This window comes from Carex rostrata, chromosome 22 (assembly GCF_964058835.1).
Source record: "Carex rostrata chromosome 22, lpCarRost1.2, whole genome shotgun sequence".
Taxonomy (NCBI): Eukaryota; Viridiplantae; Streptophyta; class Magnoliopsida; order Poales; family Cyperaceae; genus Carex; species Carex rostrata.
This window is the reverse complement of record NC_135939.1, coordinates 1,695,732-1,717,667: the sequence shown is the minus strand read 5'-3', so window position 1 is coordinate 1,717,667 and position 21,936 is coordinate 1,695,732.

Below are 21,936 nucleotides of genomic sequence, written 5' to 3'. Positions count from 1 at the left end.
TCATTTAATCATATTTTTTTCAATTTTGTTTATTTACATATTATTTCTCCTCTAAATCGTTTAATAACCTGTCTTGCTTGAGAAAATTAGATATTAAATTACAATGATACTTCAAGAACTTTTTTCATATTATATTTGATTTTTTTTATTTGTTGTTGTTTCTTTTATTATTATATATTATTGGAATATCTATTTTTTTCTCATTTGTGTCTTTTATTTTCATTTAAACATATTTTATCTTAATATTACGTGAATATCAAACAAAAAAAATTATTTATATTTTATTTAATATAATAATATATTCTCGTTTGCAACGCACCGGATACTGGTACTAGATAATATACCCTCCTCAGTCCTCTCGACCTGACGGCACCTACCGTTTGGGGCAAAAAGTCACTCCACTAATCATCCCAGCATAGATTCCTATCGCCATGTGTCGCAAAAATATTGGAACTACCGTTTTCAGTAGGTTTCGTGCTTGGCGTTCGGTGAAATTTGGATCTGTTATCCAACCAGTTGCCCGGTTTGAACCTGGAGACCCGTTAATTGTGCCTTCCAGGCTTCTACGCAAGTCTGTAATATTTAATATTAGAATTGTATATCTGAAGAATAAGACAAAACTTCAAACTAATATGTTCAGTGTTTTTAAATTTCTTTGTAAGTTTAATCTTAAGAAAATTAAGAAAAATCAGATCAATTTCAAACGGGGACTTCGATCATTGATTTAAAAGTAAAAAGTAATTATTTCGCTTATAAAATCAACATAAATTTTTCAATTTTTTTTTTTAAAATAAGTTACTTAAATTAAGCTCATAAATCTTCACGATGAACTTTAATTTATAGTCACCAATTTTTTCATAGTACAATTAATTATGTCCCTTTTTTTGTCTTCTAGGAGGGGCCTCCATGAGTATTGAGTTAGGGACACCTAGGTGAAACATTTCATGATGCTGCCCAAGTAAGAGCATTTGCAAAAGGAAATAAGATAAAAAAAAAATTAATATTACAAAATTGAACAAGATATAAAAAAATTTAGCTAGTCATCTTTTACGATTATATTTCTAGACATATTTGTCAGTGAAATGCCACACAGTTCGACAGGGTTGTGTATCACAACAGATCTGATTCTTGTCCACTTGTGAGAACCACCACTTTTGTAAGAAAGGGACTGTGACGCGACCACAGGAAAAGTCACAATTAAAGAAAAACGGTTCACGATAAAAGAAGACAAAGTTAAGGGGCCTCGTTTCTTGAAAGCTAGTGTACACATTTCAATATTACAAGTGGGCCTTTTTACAGTTTAGTAAAAAAAACATTGTAATAAGATGATGTAGATAACAATTTAAGTCTTCTAAAAAAACAGTTCAAGTGTTCAACTTCAACATAATTAATCTGGCTGAGAAATTATAAATTTCCACAATTTTCAATCATTTCCCACCAATCGTACAATCATTCTGTCATCACTTTTACGGAGCCTTTCCACGTGGTTCCCACCTCTTTCGTTTGCAACTTGCACGAGACAGGTCAGGCCAACAGAGCCGCTTGAAGCAGAGCTTATCTGGCTGAGTTGTAAAATTAACGAAAAATACTAACGGCGTCAAGTGGTCCCCGTTAAAGTTGCAGTGCTCCCGCACCCAGCGCGCTGCGTCCAACCGCAGCAGCGCATGGCACGCGACTCGGAGAAAGAGTTGCTACGTGGCGCGCTTTGGTTCGACCCTTCTCCTCCGTCGCATTGCGCTCTCCGAGACTGCTTTTAAAAATAATTAACAACTATTTTTTTCCATGAAAGAAGCGTACGACTTTTTTAGTCTTTCCTGGGAAGGAAGCATTTGTCGGTGCATGATTTATCCAACACGGAGACCACGGGACTCCCATTGGCGGACATGAATTTCCATCCCAAATTCCCAATAATCCATATAAGATATAACACTGTCTATAATTCATTCGAGATTTAATTTATCCACAGCAAATTAAAATGTGTTGCGGGTTCTTGTTGTCATCAATTTTGAGCACCAACTTAGCCAGTTAGCCGTGACAGATTGTGCCCGTAGTGGATTCTCCCCATTTGCCATCTTCCAAACAGTATTCATGAACAGCAAGTACCTCATTAAAAAGTTAGAGATCCCGTATCCCAATTGCCCCATTTGCTATTTTACTCTATGAGCATAACTGCTTAAGGCGTGACTAACTTTTTTATTGGTCGCATTAGAACTCCAGTTGGTGATTTTCCTCCATAAACCTTGTACTAATAAAAATTAAGATTGAGTCTATGGTACTATGCATATCACGATTTGATCAGTAATACATATCAATATTTTCATTTTTTTTAAATTTTATTGGTTGATCCGAACTATTCAACATGATTTTTATAAAAATATGTACTTGCATATCGAATTTTATATTGTTTAGAATTTTTTTACTATTTTTTAAGATAGGTAGAAAATTCTTGATTTTGAATGATCCAGAATTTTCAGATCAAGTGATTTTCTACCTATCTTAAAAATTAGTAAAAAAAAAAATTCTAAAAGATATAAAATTCGGTCTGCAAATACATATTTACATGGAGATTATGTTGAACGGTTCGGATTAACCATTAGAATTTTGAGAACAAAAATATTGATCCGTATTACGGACCAACCGATGATATGCATAGTACCATAGACTCACTCTAAAAACTAATGGATCTATCCGGAAACAAAAAAAATATCAACAGAACTTATATTTTAAAGAACTAAAGACTGATTTAAAAGTGTATGGAATAGAATTAGTGCTTCAAAAAATAAAACATCAGATTTTTTTTTAAAAAAAAATTAGAATCGATAGATATGAATTCATATTGAAGAAAGGATGAAGGCTACTTTGGAACAATTAATTACTGGTCACACCACAACCCTAGCTGGTAATTTTACTTCGTAACCCTTGTAATTTTCAATATGACTTGCATATGCGAAAACAAAAATTATCAACAGAAAGTTGATTCTATAAAAACTAAAGATTGATCAAAAGTGCATGGGATGGAAACTAGTGCTTGAAAAATAAACTAAGCTGATTTTTTTTAATAGTAAAATAACAAAATCAATGGATAAGAATTTATAGTGAAGAGTGAAGACTTTTAAAAAAAGAATAAACTTTGGAATTTTTGGCCATTATTATATATATGATCATGATCGGAACAACGGTTTGATATTTTAAAAAAAAAATTAGTTTAATTTCAAAATTACAGCATGAGTTTTAAACTCTACTCTAGTTTTCAAATCTCTGGCCTTTTAAAAAACCAAATTATGAACTTCAGTTTTGAAGTATTAATTTGATTAAATCAATTTAATGGAAAACCAAAATTTTACTAGTAAATATTTGTGGGCTAAAATCCAAGAACTAGAACTCTGAACTCATTATTTAAAAAAAAAAAAAAACCGGAGTGTGGGTCTATGAGGAAAGTTTGAGATGCAAAGTACGATGGATTTTGTTCTAGAGCAGTAGAATAAAATCTTCAAAAGATAATTTTGAAAAATAAAATGTTGAAATATTCAGTGCTAAACTAGGTCGAATGTATTTATATAAATGTTCCAGCAGGTTGTACATAGTACATGGTAACAAAGGTTAATTAGATAATTATTAAATTTTATGAGATGATTGTCTAGTCATACTTGACGACTTTGTAATAAGACAAAGATGTTGAAGATTCAAGTTATTAAATTAAGTAATATATTTTGACAAAGTTTGCTAAAGCTTTACTCCACACGCCGTCTAATTTATTTTTAATAACTCTAGCTTGCCTATAGAGACAATTTTAAAATATATTATGTCCGGTTTTTAAAAATTTACAAAATGCATGAAAGTGAAATAAATTGTAAATATAAAATTAAAAAGTTTACTAATTATATTTTGAATAAATAAGAATGGATTAAATCTCTTTCTTTTTTTCTTTTTTTTATTGTAATTAACAATGTTTAGATAACTTTTTTTCCTTACTGCAGCTATCTTAGACAAATATGATGCGTCTTTTTTCATGGAGAGTTTATATTAACAAAATATTTCAGTCTAAATTCAGACCAATTCAGTCCAACATAGAATGCATGAATCTCTTTTAATATATGTGCGAATTTCGATCGGACGGTCCTTAATTAAACAAAAATATTCTCTTGCGATATGAATTCCCTTCTGGATGTGGGAAATGGTGCAGATTTTTTTTTTTAAAATATAACTCTTTTTAACCCTTTTAACTGAACAAGCATAGTGTGCGGGTTGTTATAAAAATAGCTTCCACCAATCCTAGAAATCGGTGTAGCAAGAAAATCATTTTCTCTACCGATCCTTAGGATCGGTGGAGCCATTTTTATAATAAACTTCACATTTATTTCTAGGATCGGTGCAAAAAATGGTTTTCTTAGTACACCGATCCTAGAGATTGATGGAGGCTATTTTTATAATAATCCCTCATAAGGTGCTTGTTCCGTTAAAATAATTTTTTTAAAAATTACTTAAAAAAAAATTAAATAATTAAAAAGAGTCCTATTTAAAAAAAAAAATTTGAAGGCACTATATATACTTTGCTCACGTCTCCTTTGTCCGTGTATACCTACTTGTACCTACTTTCCTGCACATGCCATCAGCAGTTGAGCACTAAATATAGTGACAAATGAATTGTTCGGATTCGGTTAGGCGAGATCAAAAATTCGTTATTCGGGAATAATTCGGGTATAATTTGGGAATGATTCGGATTATAAATCTCAGTTCTGCAAGGGAGCAAAAAAAAACCCAAAAAAAATAATTGTTCTTGGAAAAATTCGTGAATAATTCGTAAAATTCAGAAAAACTTCGTAAAATTCGCGAATTATTCAGGTTTAATTCAGTCAAAGTTCGATCAACGATAATTCGGCATTCAGTTCAGCATCACCCCAAAAATAAATTATTCAGATATAATTCGAATATCTCGTCACTATGAAATATACTTGTCAGTTCTTACTTCTAACAACGTACACACGAATATTAGCTGAAGAAAACACACACAGGATCAGAAAAATAAGGTGAGTGGAGTTGCGTCTCGCATCCCCATTTCCGCGTCGCTACATGTCAGGATCAGAGCGCGAAAACAGACAAAAGCGTGGCCTTTGAGGTGGGTTGAAATGTAAATAAGGGAGAAAGTGACAGTGCCTCGCCTCCTCATTGGCGGATTCAGACGCTCCAGGTCAGGTGGGCCATTTGTGATCCTCTGCGTTATCATAAGGGCACAATGTGTACGGAGTCATTTACGATGAAGAAGAAACTTAATGATCTCGACGCGCCACACTATGTATTGTAAAGGATATTTCTCAGAGGTATCAGACTCCTGCTGGGTTCACCTTCCTAGCTGTTTCGTGTCCTCTCATCTGACGTTTTGATCTTACATTATCTAAGGTAACATAATATTTCTTTTTAAATCTGAATCTTCCGATAAGATCCGCACTAATATTAAAGAGATAATGTGCATTGCCTCAGGCCGAATTAGCTCAAGTTTTAATTAGACGGTCTGGATCTAAATACAAATACTTTGTTACCTCAGAGCAGTGGACTTACTGCAGATATCTACCTCGTGAGAATTTTTTATTCATAATAATTACAAAAAAAAATGTACGGAAAATGATTTAAAACTGCAGTCTAATTTTTTTTTTTTTTTTTTTAAAAGATGGATCGTGGTCATTCTCTCATATTCATTAAATGTGGATTGTGATTCGTGCTGACGGTCTTACTATATTGGTTGAAAATGAGATACTCTATCTGTTTTCGTATATCTCTCTTTTATAATTACTATGAATAAAAAATTTCTCTATTTCGTATAGGAGATTAGGAGCTGAGAGATGCAGTACGTATACGTATTAAGTTTTTTTTTGAAAACTTGGTAGTAGCTACCAAGGTTGTATACATATTAAGTTAAAAGTATGGTTGATAAGTTAGTGATTCGAAAATTAGTTTTCGGATATGATATGAATATAATTTACTGTTTTGTTATTTTGTAACATAATAACATATTAGAATGTTGAATTCTTATAGGATTGATTTAAAAGTTTGTAAATTTCATTGAAAGTATTGGATGAATAGTGCATTGACTGTATGGTTCGACAAATTCTGCAGTAACTTGAAAATGCTCTAAATAATTATGAAAATTCTAAGAAAACTTTAACATCGAAGTTTAGACTGAATTTTAATAATTAAAAAGATTATATGACGGACTAAATAGTTTTGGCACCAAACTTGACGTCACAAATTTATGTTTTTTTAATTGTTTATAATTCACACTATATATATTTTAATATTATCTTGCAATCGAGTAATTAAATGTGGTATTAATGAGATTTGATAGCCAATTAGTCTTTCATAGTCGTCAAATAGTCTCTGCACACACTGTATATTATGATCAATTAGGCGGTTCATTTTTTTTTTTTTTTGAGGAGAATCAGGCGGTTCATTGTTTTGGGTTCGATTGTATAACATCAATTAATGTCCGACAACTAGTCATCAAGAGCATTTTCATTTTTCATTTGTCACAACACTGCTTCACAGTTCACACTAGCTAGTGGACAAAATGTAATACGACAGATTAAAGACTAACAACATATCATTTTTTTTTTAAAGATCGCTAACAATCATTAATAAAAGTTGCGTCCCAAACTCTTCCACCTATTCGGTTGTGTCATATCATTTCCTTTCATAAGTGTGAATTAGTAGGTACACGTTCCTTCAGGATCGAGGCAAATAACTAATTAAGATAAATTGTGGGATTTCGTGCACCTAATACAAAATAAGAGAGTGACGATAGTGATCCACTTCATCTTCTGATTTGGCATAATTAAAACATAAAATATTAATTAAGCGCCAGTTGGGATTAATTAAAAGACGTCATCACAGATCTATCATAAACAAACTAATATAAAATTTCAATTTTTTATATATATATATAAAGTTTGACATTGCTTCAAGGACTGTAACCTAATCGGCCATTCCAGCGACTTCCAAACATGTCACAATTTGGGAGGCAAGGAATCAAGTCAAGTCGGAGACTCGGAGTTCGCTGGAAATTATTAATTCAGTGTGGTTAATTAATTAATTAGCTTTCCTGTGGACGATAATAGAGGAATCAGTATTGTACATAACGGTATGCAATTATTGGTCAAGCAATTAATCGGGAATAATCAACTATAATGAAAAATAATCGACGGATTAATCAAAAAAATTCGTGACAATTTGATTACCGCCAACGACTAATTGGCTGATTGATCGGCCTAAACAAATGTTTTTTACAACACTATTAGTATGGTAAAGTTTTGGGTACACAAGTTGCACACAAATTAGCATCTCATGGCATTATGTACACAAGGAGATGATTTTATTATTTAACATTTTTATTTAAATATTAAGAAAAATCATAGCTTGTTATTTGTCTCATTTTAATTATTACAAAAGGTTCACATAAGTATAACGATATAGAAATAACAATTATTCTAATTGAAGTATTCAATCATTGTTTTTGGGTAAATATTTAAGGTCAAACTATCTAACTATTTATCATCTACAAGAGATATCTATGAGTTTTGAACATGCGACTTATCACACAAAGAATATTGATTTTGCCACTGAACCAAAGGGTGATGATCTAATTGAATCATTGTTAATCATAAATATAATAAATTCCTTCGAAAAAATAAAAGGTATAAAGAATTTCACGCTAAAGGCTAAAATGTGAAAAAAACAAGTTCAAAACCATTTAACATGAAGCAATTACATTTTAGTTAAGAACTAGGACACTTCTTGAAGATATATTTGTGGCTAAATTATTTACCTGCTCCTCATAACAATTAAGTAACTCAAAAGTCTCACACATAATATATATATATATATATATATATATATATATATATGACATTGGCTGTGGTGCATTGCAATGCATGAACCCTCTTATGCATTGCACTATAAATCATGAATTTAAAGTCCAAACGACCAATCCGAACCGTTCATCTTGTTCTTCGTATTAATATGTGCTTGGGGACCAAATTTTATATTTTTTGGAATTTTTTACTATTTATTAAGCAATTTTGAAAGTCGCTGATCTGATGGTCCAGAAAATTTTACTGTTTTTTACTGTTCACAGCAAAACAGCAATTTTCAAAAATGCTTAACAAATAGTAAAAAAATTCCAAAAAATATAAAATTTGGTCTTCAAGCACATTTCAATATGGATTAAACATCTAACGGTTCGGATCGGTTGTTTGGACTTTAAATTCGTAATTATAGTGCAATGCATAAGGAGGTTCATGCATTGCAATGCACCATAGCCCATCTCTCTCTCTCTCTCTCTCTCTCTCTATATATATATATATATATATATATAGAGGAGGGTTCAAATGCACCCAAATTTTTGTGCACCCAAATGCACCCTATTTTTTAAATCTTTTTTCTCCGTTTTCAAAGTCCAAATAGTCAATCCGAACCGTTAGATGCGATCTATATATTAAGATGTGCTCGGAGACCAAATTTTACATTTTTTGGAATTTTTTTACTATTTATTAAGCCACTTTGAAAATCGCTGATTTTACATTTTCTGGACCATTGGATCAGCGATTTTCAAAGTGACTTAATAGATAGTAAAAAAATTCCAAAAAATATAAAATTTGGTCTCCAAGCACATCTTAATATGTAGATCGCATCTAACGGTTCGGATTGACTATTCGGACTTTGAAAACGGAGAAAAAGGATAGGGTGCATTTGGGTGCACAAAAATTTGGGTGCATTTGAACCCTCCTCATATATATATATATATATATTTTTTCTACAGGTAACGGTCATTCACCTTCGAAAAATTGGCTTAATTCTTTTACAAGTGTTAATAAACAGTGAAAGAGCCAAAATTTTGGCACAAGAGGGGGTGAAAGAATAAGTACTTATTATTATTTTCCATTTGGGATAAATTACATGTGTTCAATTGCTATAGATTTATAAGAGGAGTTGAATTTGCTCAGCAAAAATAACAAAATTATGTGAATTAGATCTAAACTATGTCGGACAAGCTTTTTAATTAGTAGGATAACTTTTAAAAAAAATGACAATTACATGGTAAAGCCAGATTTTATACTTTATACGTTAAATTCTGTATTTTTTTTTTTTTTTAAATTCCCTGACAGATGCTGCCAGTGTTTTGCATTAGCCATGCGTTAAATTCTGTATAAATTGAATTATATTGACTAATTCATTGACACATTGAATAATTATAACAAAAAGAATAAAGAATTCTAATTTGAATTGCTCGCAAGAGGATTTCCGAAGTGATAAGAGGGAATTAGAACTTGTATTTCTCATGTATCATGTATGTGTAGGATGGGACCTACTATATGATTTTAAATTAACTAAAAAATGGTGTCTATTTGAAATAGCGCAGAGATAGTATTATTTATGCTTTGAGATTCGTGCAAAATTAAAAGAACAATCTAATTCTAAATCTACTAATTCTAGAAGATTATCTTTTATGGTACCGAGGAGGATCCGAATTTGAGGGAACTAGCAGGGGTAGACCCACATACAGTCAGAGAAGGGCAATTGTCCGTCTTTGAATTTTGAAATTTAGTAGAAAATATAGACTCGGTACTATTTTGCTATTCTCTGAAAATTGTTTTACCTCCCTCTGGAACTGAAAAGCCCGCCACACCAGTTCAAAAGTATTGTTAATGAGAAACTTTGTTGTTTTTATAGAAATTTACGGCTCCAGATCAACTTTATTGTTTTTTAATATGAAAAATGATATTATTTTGTTATTTTTTTATTATGTAAGACTATACTATTGTTATTATATTTATTGTTTTTTTTGTCTAGTACCTAATTAATTAATAGGTTTGAATCTAATAAACTATTTTAATCCGATTCCAGCTTCTTCCTGACAAAAATCATACCTGGAAACTAGCCTCCTCTTCTCCTTTATTGGCAGTGAATGAATTGATGGTTCTAGTTTATGATTTTTTTTTTTTAACTGGTGTATGTGCTGTCCGCACAACTTATTTTGTTGTTTGAAATTCGTTTAGTAGTCTTACTAATATTCATTAAAGAGAAATTGTTGGAATTTCATTTTAAATACCATACGACGAATTCTCCAATATATCTAAATAAATTTAAACCAGTTTAACATCGTCCATGCTAGAATTCCAACATGGATCGTTTTGATATTAATTCGGAAAAATAGTCAAGCTTCAATTGACAACTTACATTTATTTCACACAGCTTCAAGACAAGAAAAAGATAATTTAATTTGGCAAACAAATTCACACAGTAATACAGTACCGTCGTATCAGGGGAGAAAGGGGACTAAGTTTCCCATATCAATATAAAATTTTGCACTTTTAATCTTCAAAATTTTATTTTTTATAAGAAAATATTACTACAAGCCTTTCTCATAAAATAAAAATACACAACCCTTATTCATCCGGTCCCTTTATCCCTCAACTTCTTAGGTCGGTCTCTGCATCTCATTACAAAAGTCGTACATATTTGACACAATGCACAGTGGAGTATAGCTGTATAGATATATATGATCGGAGCAGTTTTCCAGCTTGAAATTAGAGCAAAATTGCCTGTAATAAAATATCTATACTTCACTTGAAGGGTAATAAAAAAGTACCTGTTATGATGTCATCCATCAGATACTATTAATGCATCTTGTAAACTAATGAGGTTTCCTGTTTCCACGTCTATAACAGATATCATAAAACTAGGACAAAGTTGTACTTCTAAAGAAAGTGTTCGGCATTTCTGCACTAAATTAAATTGTACCTACCAAACAGGATGGAAAGTTTCTCTGATAGTTAGTCAAACATTTCTGGCAAATTGACTTGACAGTTGGCACGTCTGAAATTAAATATACAAGTAATTATACACTAGGCGGCATTCAATTCGATTTATAATTTACATGCAATTTACATGCATCTCTAGCGAATTCGTATCCTCTGCGTTAACTCAAAAGGGAATCTTTTGAGTTAATGAATTCTGACCATCCGATCTATTTTAAGATTCGTGCTAACTAGATCCGCACTAATATTAAAGTGCCCCTATATCATAAGTAGTGGTCGGTTTGGCTCCTTTCAAATCAGACAGTTAAGATTCATTAACTCAAAAATTCCTTTTGGAGTTAATGCCGGGTTGAATTTTTGTGCAGCCAATCAAGTTTAATTCAGACCTCCGTTATTCGTTTTTTTTTTTTTTTTTTTTTGAATAAAGAATGGAGGTCAAGCTATCAAACATGCTATCTTTCATTTAAAATTCATAATGTGCGGTTGTCAGAAAAAAAAAAAATCCCGATTAATTTGCTGATATATGGTTGACATATAAGCATATTATATCTGTTACTAATTACGTATCAAACATTAATTACATGTTTGTTAATCTACGAACCTAGCCATTATCCTTTGAAAGAAAAAAACCATAAAAAAATCAGCTCAAACCATATAAATGCAATTATGTTTTACAATGTGGAAAGAAGAGTTTTGTGCGTGGAGGATTAATGAACATAAACTGTTGGTCAATATTTTTCTTCCTCTTTTGTGATTCTTCATCAACAGGAGAGTAGAGTATCCAATTCCCACCAATCATATTAGATTCTCTTTACAAGTTGACCATCTTTTGTTCAATAGAAAAAAATATATAGCGCATGGTTGTATAATGTACTTCCTTCTATAAATATTTGGAAGAAAAAAAAAAAACAGGGTTCCTGCCTAGCTTCCTGGTGATTGGCTGAACAGCTTAAACAAATGAAGTAGGTCAACTTTCTATTCGCCTAAGCTTTAAAGTATTAAACCATTATTTTGATGCTGGGTTTTCTTGGAATCATGCATTCCATATCGATTCTGTAATTAATCATGTTCCATTTCACACTAGTTGATGAAAAAACAATCATATTCATTTTCTAATTGCAAATAAACAACTCAAGGCTTTTTTTTTTTTTCTTTCAAATATTTATAAGAGGAGTTGAATTTGCTCAGCAAAAATAACAAAATTATGTGAATTAGATCTAAACTATGTCGGACAAGCTTTTTAATTAGTAGGATAACTTTAAAAAAAATGACAATTACATGGTAAAGCCAGATTTTAGACTTTTTACGTTAAATTCTGTATTTTTTTTTTTTTTAAATTCCCTGACAGATGCTGCCAGTGTTTTGCATTAGCCATGCGTTAAATTCTGTATAAATTGAATTCTATTGACTAATTCATTGACACATTGAATAATTATAACAAAAAGAATTATAATTTGAATTGCTCGCAAGAGGATTTCCGAAGTGATAAGAGGGAATTAGAACTTGTATTTCTCATGTATCATGTATGTGTAGGATGGGAGTATGGGACCTACTACTTTATGATTTTAAATTAACTAAAAAATGGTGTCTATTTGAAATAGCGCAGAGATAGTATTATTTATGCTTTGAGATTCGTGCAAAATTAAAAGAACAATCTAATTCTAAATCTACTAATTCTAGAAGATGATCTTTTATGGTACCGAGGATCCGAATTTGAGGGAACTAGCAGGGGCAGACCAGCACATCATATTCATTTTCTAATTGCAAATAAACAACTCAAGGCTTTCTTTTCTTTCTTTTTTTAGTTGTGATGTGCTGGTTACGGGTAGAAACAAGAAAATCCTTCTGATGCATATAATTATTGATGAAGAGAAGGCCCAGTCTTTGTCTAGAGAAGGCCCACCATGGTCCATTACATATCTGCAAGTGCTGCAAATGAATCAAAATACTATGTTATCGATCCAGGTCAGCTCAAAACTGCAATGCAATTCCGAGCTGAAACTTTTGAATTTGAGCTAGCTCGATACGATTTGACAACAGCTCGTTATTGGATTCAGCTCCGATACCATCACATTCCAACAATGAACAATTTACCAGTATTTTTATAAGCTTATTTTTCTTTACCAAGACCTATTGCCATCAATCCATCATCATATAAATTCGTTCTACACTGGCCTGCCAGAACCAATCAATCAGTACACTCCTAATTCAACAGTACTCTTTCTATTTCTCTCTCTCTCTCTTTTAAATATCTTCTACACATATTCTCCCCCTTCAGCCAGCAAGCTACTCTAAAATCACCTGAATTTCACTAAAAATCTCTCCAAATTCAGTAGAAATTGTCTGGTCCACTTTCATAGTTTATCTTATTTCTCTCACAATCCAACTTCAAAATGCATCAAACTAGCTAACATGGATACTATATAAAGTTTTCAATTCTTTACATAATATACTATAAAAAAAATAATGAATGTTATTAACAATGCATACAAAAAATCCGTACCTTACATTATGTATATTAATAGAAGAGTTAGGCTGGGGTGCTATGGATAGCATAGTGGCCTCTATGCTACGGCTCAATATTCGAGTTTTCAAAATTCAAACGGTCGATCCGAACCGTTCATCTTATTCTCCATATTAATATCTACTTGGAGACCAAATTTTATAATTTTCTGAAGTTTTTTACTATTTATTAAGCCACTTTGAAAATCGCTAATCCAACGGTTTTACTGTTTTGTGCAGCCACCGTTGGATCAACAATTTTGTAAAATACTTAATAAATAGTAAAAAAATTCAGAAAAATGTAAAATTTGGTCTCCAAGCAGATATTAATATGGAGAATAAGATGAACGGTTCGGATCGACCGTTTGGATTTTGAAAACTCGAATATTGAGTCGTAGCATAGAGGCCACTATGCTATCCATAGCACCCAGCCTAACTCTTAATAGAATATATACGCAGTAAGTTGTTACACCTATCTCCGGATTGGGGATGAACTAGCAGGGGCAGACTCACACACAGCCATAGGAGGGTAGTTGTCCCTCTATAGATTTTGAAATTTAGTGGAAAGTATGGACCTGGTACCACTTTGCTCCTTCCTAGAAATTATTTTATCTTCCTCTGGAACTGGAAAGCCCGCCACACCAGTCCAAAAGTATTATTAATGAGAAACTTGGTTGTTTTTGTAGAAATTTACGGATCCGAACCAACTTTATTGTTTTTTAATATGTAAAATGATATTATTTTGTTGTTTTTTTATTATGTTTATTGTATTTTTTTTATCTAGTACAATTAATTAATTTGAACCTAATAAATTATTTTAATCCGATTCTTGCTTTTCCTTGACAAAAATCATGCGTTCGTCCTTGAAAACTAGCCTCCTCTTCGCCTTTATTCGCAGTGAATGAATTGATGGTTCTAGTTTATGATTTTTTTTTCTTTTAACTGGTGTATGTGCTGTCCGCACAACTTATTTTGTTGTTTGAAATTCGTTTAGTAGTCTTACTAATATTCATTAAAGAGAAATTGTTGGAATTTCATTTTAAATACCATACGACGAATTCTCCAATATATCTAAATAAATTTAAACCAGTTTAACATCGTCCATGCTAGAATTCCAACATGGATCGTTTTGATATTAATTCGGCAAAATAGTCAAGCTTCAATTGACAACTTACATTTATTTCACACAGCTTCAAGACAAGAAAAAGATAATTTAATTTGACAAGCAAATTCACACAGTAACACAGCAACCGTCGTATCAGGGGAAAAAGGGGACTAAGTTTCCCATATCAATATAAAACTTTGCACTTTTAAACTACAAGCCTTTCTCATAAAATAAAAATACACAACCCTTATTCATCCGGTCCCTTTACCTCTCTGTTTTTCTTTTACCTTATTTTGAAAAACTTAGTAGAAGCCGATTTTTCTTAAAATTCTCCAAAAAAAATTAGCAAATTTTATCTCGGTTTTCAAATAATTTCAAAAATAACCTAACCGCCTTTCAGAAGGGTGGTCTGCTCTAGAACTTGGCCGCCCCTTAGTGGAGCAGTCTGCTGATTGAACCAAACTGCCCCACTCATAGTGATTTGCTAACGGGTTACCCGTGACCCGTTCTAGGTTACCCGTTAGGGGTAACGGATAGGACGGGTAAAGGGGTAGGCCGGGTACGGGTAAAACCTGTAACGGGTAGACGGGTAATTTTTCCAAAATCTCTATTCGGTCCGTTTATTACCCGTACCCATTGCGGGTTGACGGGTTGACGGGTATGGGTACGGGTCCGGTCCACCCGTTTTTTTTTTCCTGTTTTTTTCTGTTTTTTTTCTTCTGTTTTTATAATTCCTAAATAAATAAAATTTGTAATCTTATATATAAAAATTATTCGTGCGAAAATTTGTATATTTATTCGGCTAAGTACAAATCTATTTATTTATGTCTTTATACGGATCATTTTATTTTATTTTCAAATTCTCATTGTAATTAGATAGTTTCATAATTTATTTATATCTCAAAATTTTTAGTTTACATTTTAAATTGATAATATATTGTGCAAACGTTCATTTTAAAACAATAATATATTTTCTAAACGTTCATTTATTTTAATTGGTTAAATAAAATATAAATAAAAAATAGCTTAAATTAATTCCTTCAAAGCAATAAAATATAAATGAAAAACTTCTTAAATCAATTACTTTAAAAATAATTATGAATTATTTTAAAGTAATAGATTAAAAAATAAAAGTTACCCTCCTCCTTTATTCCGAGCTTGGGACCGGCTATGTAAAATAACATAGGCGGAGTTCTAACTTTTTTTTTGTTAGTAATTTTTCTTTAGAATGAATAATTTAAAAACTAATTGAATTGTTTAAAAATTTATAATTTAAAAAATAACAGTAAATATTAAAAGAGGTTAGAAATTTATACCGACACTACCTATCTAGTAGTTCGTATTCATGTACCATTGCTCGCTCTCTTCCGCACCATCTGAATCCGAATTATCACCGGGCAGCTCGGTACCGCTTTCTTCAGTCTCGACTCCGGATGATGATTCTTGTTGATCTCGATGTTGCTTGCGCTCGTCAGCATCAATTCAATCTTTCAAGAACACAAGTCTCTCAAAAACATGTGCACCCAACTTACTGCGCTTATCAGAGACGATCCTGTTCGTCGAACTGAAGCAACTTTCGGAAGGGACGATTGACACGGGTACGGCAAATACGTCGCGGGCCATCATCGCTAGTGTTGGATAGCCCCTTGCATTTCTCTTCCACCACGTCATGATGTCAACATCTTCATTTTCGTTGAGCATCGACATATAGCTCAATAACTCGTTTGTGGATGTGTGCGGTCAGCTCTTTGACTGGAAATCTGCTAACAAGCCACCACTGCTAGTGCTTATAGAAGTGGAACTATTAAAAAAAAATAGTGGACAAATAATGTAGATGTTATAAATAATGTAGATATTACAAATAATGTAGATATTCTTACCTAGGGGCACGGGACGAAGACGGATTTTGGTTGTTACCCATTCTTGAGTTGTATAAGTTGAACATCTCATCGAACTTCGAATTCACGTATGCCTCCACCTCGGTGTTGTCCAAATGTAGATTCTCTTTGTACGCTTGAACCATTCTGATCGTGAAATACTTCTTGTATGCCGGGTTGAGGCAGCTTGAGATAATGGCCAGGAGGGGTACATCTTCCCAATATTTTAGAAATTTTTGCTTCATGGCATCTACGATCGGCGTGAGAGATTTATCGTGGATTTCAACTTGTTCCAATTCACGATACACCTTGGAGATGCTATAGAGATGTTTGAGCAATTCAAATGACGTCGGTGAGTACGAGTAGGATAGTTGGACGGTTGCTGTAAAAAAGGTCCTGGAAAATTTCTAAGCCTTTCTAGTTGTTCCCATTCCCCGGCGTCGGGTTCCAATGCCATTTCCTCGGGGGTGGAGCTTCTCAAAAGCTCCCCTATGACAGCATTATAAGGAAGGCATCGGTTCAACATCCTATAGGTAGAGTTCCAACGAGTATCTATATCCCAAGGAACTTTCAACTTACTCAATCCATAATTGACGCACATCAACGCAAACCGCTGTTTTCTTTGCTGGTTTGAAACAATGTGGCTGAGAGCATCCTTAAATTTAATTATCAATAATTTTACGGGTTCTGTTTTAAGGCCCGCCTTCACGACGAGATTAAGTATGTGGCAAGCACACTTTTAGGTGGCGGCATTTGAGAGGAATCCTCAAAATAATTTTGTGGATAATTTGTAGTCGGTATTTCGGGGCCAAAAAGATCGGCCGACATTCTTGCGATATCTTCTTGCACCGAATCGCGATGAGATGACATTTTTTAAAAATGTAAACCTATTCACAAAAATACAACTATTACTTAACATATTCAAAAATAAATACAATATCTTAACATATTCAAAAAATAAATCTAACCTATTTATATAATCAATTTAAAATACAACTATATTTAAAATAAAACAGAAAAAAGTAAAATTAAAAAACCACGAAAAAACAGAAAAAAAAAGAAAAAACAAAAAAAAAAAGAATTTGAAAAAACAAAAATAAAATCTAACATATTTGAAAATAAATACAATATCTTAACCGATTTTTTTAAAAATACCCAAAACAAAAAATAAATAATTTAAAATACCCAGGTTTCGGACAAAATTTTAAAAATGCCCAAACCGCCTCAAAATTCGGCGGTCCGGAATTTTAATTCCGAACCACCAATAAATTCGGCGGTCCGGGCCTATAAATACCCCCCAAAGCCTGTTTCTCTCTCCTCACAATTCATTTTCTCAAAATCTCACTCTCTCTCCTCCCCACCCGAATTTCTCCTCTCTTTTCTCCTCTCTTCTTCTCTCTTCTTCCAATTTGCAAGTAAGTCCCTAGATTTTTTTGAAATTTCATTTGTAGTGTAAAAAAGTTGTAGATTAGTCCAATTATGTTAGTAAGGTACCAAAATTAGTATTTTTTTTTTAGTTAGTTGAGTTAGTGCTAATTAGTTATAATTAGGATTAAATAATTACGGTACCAATTTAGTAGTAATTAGTATCAATGTAGGTATCAAAATATTTATAATTAGTGATAATTATGGTACCAAAGTTAGTTTTAATTTTAACTTGAATTATTTAGTCCAAAATTTGATCGTAATTAGTGCTAATTAGTTATAATTAGGGTTAATTAAACAATTCATTTTTTCCCTAATGTATTTTTTTCGTCTAACTTTAGTTTTATTTTTTTTAGCTACTACTGGCAATTAAAGGTGCCGGGCATTCAATCGTTTGTCTTGGAAGGCGTGGCTATAGGGCTTTTGGGCACACGATGTTGAACTTGGTTGCCCCTTGCATTGAGGGCCATGGCCATGAGGCCAAGCTAGTCACGATGCTCAGAGACGCCGGAGAGGACATCGATTGGCGCAGAGTACAGAGGGATGAGCCCGATGAGCCCGCTGTTCATGCTAGTCAGATGCCACCGGAGCCCACATCTCAGCCAGAGTGGGACTACCATCGTTGGATATTGAGCATGTCCGGTTGGCACGGCTTCTGGGATGAGCATGGACGTGCAGTTCTTCCCCAGGTATGGCATTTTATATTTTATGTCAAAATAGTTACACTTTTCTCCTTCGGTAAAGTAAGTTAGGTAAAATTTATTAAATTATTGGTATCTTTGCAGGGTCCTACCTACATGCCGACACCGGCTGAGCACCAGGCTGGGTCTCCAGAGATCCAGCCGATGCGGGAGTCTCCGGTGATCCACCCTACGCAGGATGAGAGCTTGACTTTCAGCCTTGCAGATTTTGTTCCAGAGTATCAGTTGGACACAGCCGCCTCCCCGACATCGCGTCAGCCGTATCCGGAGAGGTCTCATGATTGGGAGGCCTCTGGTAGCGGGACTCAGCCTGACTATGGTTCCCAGCTTGCGGCATCCTTGTTCCATACCCCCCCGCCACCGCCAGCTACCCACACCGCCGATGATCCATGGGGTACAGCACTCATGATGAGCAGAGAGGCCGTGCCCATGGAGGAGATCACACCAGCTCGCGTGGCGCAGGAAGGAGAAGTACAGTGGAATGATTGGCATCAGGCTCGGGTTTTCACCAGAGAGAACAGGGGCCAACCAGCTGACCGATATACACCTTCGCAGTATCGTTGAGCACTTAGTTTTTTTTGTTTTATTTTTAGTTAGTTTTATTATGTTTTAGAGTTCGTGGGTTTTTTTTTATAGTTTTATTATGTAGTGTTTTATATTTTATTATGTTTTATGTTTGTGTTTTTAGTTAGCTTATTATGTTTTATATTTTAGTTAGCTTATTATGTTTTATATTTTAGTTAGCTTATTATGGTTAGCTTATTATGTTTTATGTTTTATTATGTTTTAGTTTTAGTTTTGGGTTAAACTATGTTTTATGATAGTATTCGTACAATAAAAAAATATTAAACAATTTTGAAAAAAAAACACTAAAAAAATAAGAACACAAAAATACTTCAAAAATAACACTAAAATAAAATAGTACAACAACAAAAATAAGAACAAAAAAACACTAATAAAAATAACCACAAAGTTAAACCCCGGAAGAAAAATTTATCGGTTGGGGCTATTTTTGCGAGCTTATATCTCACGTTTTGTTCAGAGATTCTGAATAAAACTTGGCAGTGCTATTCTAGGATGTTGATACTGTATGTCGGTAAATTTTCATGATTTTTGGAGATGTTTTTCTAAGGAAACCAGAGGTACAAAGTTGGACCCCGGAACAAACATTCATCGGTTGGGGCTATTTTTGCGAGCTTATATCTCACGTTTTGTTCAGAAATTCTGAATGAAACTTGGCAGTGCTGTTCTAGGATGTCGAGACTGTATCTCGGTAAATTTTCATGATTTTTGGAGATGTTTTACTAAGAAAACAAGAGGTGCAAAGTTGGACCCTGGAAGAAACATTCATCGGTTCGGGCTATTTTTGCGAGTTTATATCTCACGTTTTGTTCAGAAATTCTGCATGAAACTTGGCAGTGCTGTTCTAGGATGTTGAGATTATATGTCGGTAAATTTTCATGATTTTTGGAGATTTTTTACCAAGGAAACAAGAAGTGCAAAGTTGGACCCCGGATGAAACATTAATCAGTTGGGGCTATTTTTACGAGCTTATATCTCATGTTCTGTTCAGAGATTCTACATGAAACTTGGCAGTGCTGTTCTAGGATGTCGAGACTACATGTCGGTACATTTTCATGATTTTTCAAGCTGTTTTGCTAAGAAAATCAGAGGTACATTTTATTGCAAAAAATCTGAATATATAAAACAATTTGATTTGCAAAAAAAAAAAAAATTCGGACCGCCGAATTTATTGGTGGTTCGGAATTAAAATTCCGGACCGCCGAATTTTGAGGCGGTTTGGGCATTTTTAAAATTTTGTCCGAAACCTGGGTATTTTAAATTATTTATTTTTTGTTTTGGGTATTTTTAAAAAAATCGGATATCTTAACATATTCAAAAAATAAATCTCAATAATAAATCTATCATATTCGAAATAAATATAACTTATTCAAAATAAATCTATCATTTTCAAAAATAAATCTAACCTATTCAAAATATTTCACATATTCACAAAAATGAATCTAACATATTTTTTTAACCTATTAAAAATAAATCCGAATTTCAAAAATAAAATCTAACATATTCAAAACAAATCTAATTACTTCACATCTAACAAATCTAACATAAATTAAATAAATCTAACAAATCTAACATAAAATAAATCTAACAAATCTAACATTCAATTTAAATTATACATTTGTCTACAACAGTAAATCTAATATCAAATTTTAAATTACTATACAAAAATATGTTAAACAATAAATTACTATACAGTAAATCTAACATTCAATTTAAACCCGGCCGAACTTTGTAATTTCGATACCTTCGTAATTCCGTTTGCGTATTTGTAGAATGAATTAAATTACAACTATATTTTTTTTAAACAATAAATTTAAAAATTGAGAATAATGAAAATTGAGAATTTGAGATTGAGTTTGAGAGATTGAGAATTTGAGTTAGAATGTGGAGAGGAAGAGGGTTAGAGGGGTGTATTTAAAGAAAAAATTGGAGAGGGAATAAAATTTGAAATAAAAAAAAAAAACCGGTTGAGGTGACCCGGGTGGGTCCGGCCGGGTTTGATTTGACCCGGACCGGGCCCCTCTTGAACCGGCGGAAAAATTCAAATTTTTTTGAAATGAAATGGGTCGGGTACGGGTATGCGTGTAGACGGGTACGGGTAGGCGGGTACGGGTAGACGGGTACGGGTACAACGGGTTTTTTTTCAAATTTGATTGTCCGGTCCTTTTATTACATGTACCCGTCTACCCGTTTATACCCGGGGAACGGGTACGGGTACGAGCCGGGCAAACGGGTTGAACCCGTTAGGGGTTTAGCAAACCACTACCCACTCAAAAGCGATCAGCTGTTAGACCCTTATAAATTCCCATTTTTTCTCTCCGGTCCTTTTATCTCAATTTCTTTTTTTGAAATTAAATGGCAGAGGCTCTTTTACCTCAATTTCTTAGGTCCATCTCTGCATCTTATTACAAAAGTCGTACATATTTGACACAATGCACAGTGGAGTATAGCTGTATAGATATATATGATGAATATTTTTGATAAATCATAATTAAGAAAATGATTTTTACTAATCCAGCATGATTGTTTTTTTTTTTTTAAATCATAAAGACCGGGAGGCTCCTCCGGTCTCAACAATTTTCTTTTCTCAAGACCGGGAGACCCCTCCGGTCTCACCTATTTTCATTCATTTTTATTCATTAGTGCGTATTTCGCCACAGAAGATCCACAATGTGCAAGACCGAAAACACGGTCCGGTCTTAATATTTCCCTTCTTCAAGATCGGGAACACGGTCCGATCTCTCCAAATTGAGTTAATGCAGAGGATACGAATTCCAAAAGCTGTGCTCACTACCCAAATTTGGTCCATTAAAAGAGTGCCACGTGGAACTCTCTCATGGGAGATTGTTCAAATGGCAGTGAGCCTTTGGGAATTTTATTTTCTTTAACATTCGTGTCTAGCATGTGTCAAGGCGCATTGTGGGGTAAATTTTGCA